Genomic DNA, 5579 nt, shown 5'->3' with positions numbered 1-5579 from the left:
TCCAATATCATATAATGACTCGCACACCCAAGAAATCATTGACTGCGTTAGAAATCGTAGATATCCAAATATCCACACCAAATGTATTTACAAGAAGCAAAAACCTTACCATCAACAAAGCACAGAGAGCCACTTGACTAACCGCCACCTCTTAAAGCAATTAACGTTAAATTATCTCCTTTGAATTAACAGAACTATATATAGGTCGTTAAGAAAGTGGACCACCCACAGGGTCTACCCTTTAACCCTCTAATCTCGGCTGACTGCGCTAAAACAAGATTTAACCTTTAAAAAATACCAGATTAGGCCTTCATAAATTCATTAATAAAAAAAGACTTTATTACCTATTATGCTTACGATGCCTGTCTTAATTTCAGTGAATCTAAGCAGCTATCGGTGGTTCTGTGGCAGAGCGCTCGACTGCCAAGCCGAATGGTCTGGGTTCGAAACCTGGGTGGCGCATTTGTTTTTAATCAATAGAGAAACGCTAAATTAGAATTTCTTCGATGCAATAATTTCAATTTCAATTCTATTTCAATTAAACCAAAATTTCGTACTTTATTAAATACGCTTCCGATAAAGCTGAAGGTCTAATTTTCAATAAGGCGTAACAAGTGTCGGTGGTTCTGTGGTAGAACGTCCGCCTGTCATTCAGGAGGTCTCGGGTTCAAATCCCGCCCGATGCGATCGCAAATTGATACTAAGACGAATACCGTGTACAACTGGTGGAAACCCTGCCATTGGACGTTGAGAGGTAGCATTACACTCAGCACTCGGTCCGTCCCAAAGTCATTAAGAAGAAGTTGGAGAGAAAACGCCCATATAAACACAACAGACTCAACATGCACAACCATCAGAACACAAACACAACAAATTCAACACTCACAACCTACGCATAAACATTACAAAAACGTAATACACCAAACCGTCACGACGGTGAGCGAAAAAACACCATCCAAACCAAACCGCAAATGCATCCGTTAACGCTCACCGTCACACGGTGGTTTTGCCAACCCTTTGAGAAACTGCGTACGCAGTGATTACACTTTGCACCGAAAATGCGAACGCGTTCGCAGTCCTGACAGACAGACACACCCACAGACACGGTCGTTGTATAACCCCTCCTAGGGGACTTTGTCCCCTCGGAGAGGTAAAAACACAAAACGTTTAAATGAGTTTGAAATTTATATTTTTATTGACCGAAAAACATAAAACGTTTAAATGAATTTTTAAATTAATATTTTTATTGACCGAAAAAAACAAAACGTTTAAATGAGTTTTGAAATTTATATTTTTATTTAAAAAAAACAACACGTTTAAAAATTTATTTTGAAATTTTACGTAAAAGAACATTTAAACAATGGGCCACGTCGACGTCGACCTTAGATTCCACACCGGCAAGTCGTTCCCCGCATCTTATAACTGTTTCTCCACTCATTAATGCAAACGAATTGAAATAAAGAGTAATCTTTAAAAACTAAATTATTTATCTCGCTTTCCTTTCTCTACTTGAGTTTAATTAATCTAAGCCTAATTAACCACCGGATTTGCATCTCGCTCCGCTCAAGTATTTGTTGAAAATTCCGTTTTCGGTTTTTGCAACGTCCTAGTTATAAAACATGTTACTTAATTAGTCATAAACGTCCTACCCGTTTTTTCGAATTAACCGCAAGGCTTTGGCTTCTGATTTTAAACCCGATAAATATTCTTAAGCTTTAGGTAGCGCTTTACACGTAATACCCCAGGAGTACGGAACCACTGCCGGCTGTCTGCTAGTTATCGCTCCCGTATATTTTTGGCAAATCTAACTCCGCGTAAGGTGTCTATTTCTTTATTATGTCTATGGGTAAGGCCAGGTATTCCATCGCCTACCTTCAAGGTCAACAGAAGTGGCGCGATGAAAACTACGTAGCAGAATCGGAACAAACGTGTGGCCTATAATCCTATCTTTGAATTAGATCGTGCCACATTTTAAAACGGCTACCAAGGGTACCCTAAAGTTTGAATTTAGTGAACACTTTACGGAGTTAACTCTTAAACTCCAAATAATAATAAAAAATCGAAAGACCCAAGAAAATCTTTAGCGGTTCAAACAATAAAATTGGTCTCCTACTTATCTTACCTTTGCAAAATAATTCCACCGTCACTAACTGGTGTCGCCATCTGGAAAAACTTCAGGTTTTAAAAAATGGACCTCCCATGTCATTACCCCCATGAAAGGATATTTTCCTCGTCAAAAATATCGGTAATAATAGATGGATTTACAGTGTAGGGTAGGTTGCGTTCTGCCTGACTTTTGTAATGCTTATTACTGTGTAAATATTATGATGGCTTTCTTTTAATGAGAGTATGAGTGGTTTCGAAATTGTACTTAATTGATCAAAAAGCGCGTAAATGAACTAAAACCACTTGAATTTAGCTTTTACTGGTAAGCTTGCCATGGGTTTGACTATGTACTGGTTACAAATGTGTTGGAGATAAAAGTAACTGAAACTACAGATATTTCCATTAATTTTGAGTGTTGCACAGTGGGGAATAATTTATGAATATTTTCCCAAAATAATTTTATTTATCTTTTATATTCTGTCAAAAACCGCACAGAATATTTTAATTTTTTTTTAAATATTTTTAGGCAAATACTTGGCATTAAACAAATTTCAAACATAAGGTATTTTATGGGAAAACTTCGGAATAATTTAAGGTGGTTTTTTAATAAAGGAGCAAATATGTGCAATTTCTCTTTTTGGATTATAGGAGTACAAGTAATTAAGGTTACTATGAAGTGAGAACCACAAACATGTTTTGCCCAAATACCAATTATAACCTAAATTGAAATTTCTACGTATCAACACTTTTATTTTTAATTAATACTATCAAAAGTAAATATTTACTTCTGATACTATAAAGCATTATGGCTCACAAAACATTTAAAAGTGGTAAGTCCTCCATATTGAAGGCAGTTTAATATATTTCAGGAAATATAGCCAAAAACGCAGTGGGTTTCAGCAATCGTGAGGAGTAACAAGTGAAGACTGGTGCTAAGCTCCATAGCAACCACTTTGCAATTAATTGAAACGAAGAGTTTTGACCTGTTTAGACTAGTCTGAAAGTGAGAAGAACTCTTTCCCCTGTGGTGATATTTCCCGAATATGATACACGTCACCTTCATTTATATTTTTAAAAGGAAAAGTAAATTTAAATGGCAATTTGGTTTGATCTGGCCAACTTAAATGGCCTTGTGTGTCGCTTAAAATGTTTCAAACCGTAAATTAAGAAACAGAACATATTCATTTTAAAATATTTTAAATTGTTCATCTGGGTCATTCTCATTCCATGTGAAATCAGGCAATTTAAGAAATTTTCCCCACGGCACCATAACCGATTTTGATGAAAGTTTACACAGTTAAACTTAAAATTTTTAATCTACCACCAAAAATGTCCTAAGTCTTAATTCGATATAATTTCTGAGATATTAAATTTTTAAAAAGGCCTTAGAGATGGTAAGGAGATTTCACTTTCCAAATCAAGTGAGTTTGACACCCGCTATCTAGAGAATGATTTTAAAGAAACATTTTCTACTGTTTAACTTACTGGGGTGGTAGAGACCATAAATTGATCAAAACCATTCAGTTTTTTCGTCGTAAATTTTGAAAAACTCCAAAATTTTCACTTAAACGAATAAATAGGCACATAAAAAGAATCGATATTTGTCGAATTACTATCGGATCAGAAATTTTAATAAACGTTTCTGGTAGTGTTTGCCCAGTAGAATTCGAAGAGAAAAGTTTAGACTCACCTAGACACAAAAACCACCGAAAATGCCGAAGTTTAAAAACGAATAAACGATAAAACAGCTAAGGTGGGACTCGTGACGAATCCAAAACTAGTACAATAAACTAATCTAAATTATCAAAAGTTAGAACTGCGAATTTTTGCTAAACAAATATGACTGAGTGACTGGACAGTACTTAGGTTAAATTTTCAACTTATTATCGAAATTAGTGTTTTTTCATCATTCCCTCAAACTCTTTGTACACGTTTAGATCCACAATAAAACTAAATGTATGTTCAATGTATTAGCCTTTACAGCGTTTTACATAATAATGTGACGCCCACCGAAGTCGCTTTTTTTCTAATTTTTATTCTAGTTTTTGGTCATGTTTACTTATGAAGGAATCTCATATCTTTGAATTTTGTATATTATATGTAATGAAGCAATAGCTTTTCTGGCAATGTATTATTTTGTAGAATTTTCAATTGCGTAGGTATATTTGGCGCGGCTTTGAAACTACCGTGTTTTTGTTATTTTTGGTGTTCTTTATCTAATGAACTTCAGGTCGCAGTGAAAAATGACTATCATTTTCGAATTCTACGGGGCCAACACTACCAGAAACGTTTATTAAAATTTCTGATCCGATAGAAATTCGAAAAATATCGATTCTTTTTATATGCCTATTTATTCGTCTAGATGAAAATTTACGTGTTTTTCAAATTTTCGACGAAAAAACGGAACCGTTTCGAGGAATGGTTTTGACCAATTTATGGTCTCTACCACCCAGTTAAACAGTAGAAAAAGTTAAAATTTTTCTTTAAAATCATTCTCTAGACATCGGGTGTCAAAATCACTTGATTTGGAAAGTGAAATCTCTTTACGATCTCTAAGGTCTTTTTAAAAATTAAAAATCTCAGTAACTATATGGAATTAAGACTTAAAATCTTTAATCTACTACTAGAATTGTCTAAAGTTTAACTGTGTAAACTTTCATCAAAATCGGTTATGGCGCTGTGGAGACCCATCTGCAATTTCAATAAAATTCTTAGCCACAATTATAATATAATTTGTGAAAATATGGTCGGAATATAATAGCTTTTTTTTCAGTTTAAAAAAAATTATTGCGTCCCCCAGTTTTACTCCCATTTTGTAGAAATAGACAGTTGCATCATCTAGTGTTCTACTGCATTTCTATAATTTTACTACTGTTCTTAAGCTTGAGCGCCATGGCAAAGCAACTTAATTGCACCATCAAATTTCAAATACTTCCTGCTATATTCGTTTGTACATTTTTTAATCTAATTAGAGCAAATTATCTATAATTACTTATAATTGAAACTTCATATACACTAAAAAACGATCCAGATCTAATAATTGAAAATCAGTTTTTGATAGGGGTTTTTAATTTTTAGTTCATTTTAACAATGAAATTTGTAATGATCTTGTTCATAAAATTGGTTGGCACACATTTTTCTAATTGGAACTGTCTAAACTTAACCGCCCTTAAGATAATGACCTTGAAGACCTGGTTCATGGTAATTAAAAGTTTCATTGCTTTATGTCCCCCGCGTGAGCTACAGGACCTAAAATTAAATTAAAAATGCAATAATGAATACAGCAGAAAGTATTTGAAATCAAGTTGCTTTTGCCATGCTGTTCAAGCTTCGAAATGGTTCTCGGGAATAAATCTTCTATAACCTTAAAGACCTGGTTTACTTAAGATACAAATGTTTCTAAATATTGAAATATTTAAAAAAAATCACACTAAAAAAGCTTAACAACTATTTTATTTACATTTTATGTGTCA

This window comes from Leiobunum rupestre, chromosome 6, assembly GCF_980474605.1.
Source record: "Leiobunum rupestre chromosome 6, qqLeiRupe1.1.hap1, whole genome shotgun sequence".
Classification (NCBI taxonomy): Eukaryota; Metazoa; Arthropoda; class Arachnida; order Opiliones; family Sclerosomatidae; genus Leiobunum; species Leiobunum rupestre.
This window is presented reverse-complemented; position numbering follows the sequence as displayed.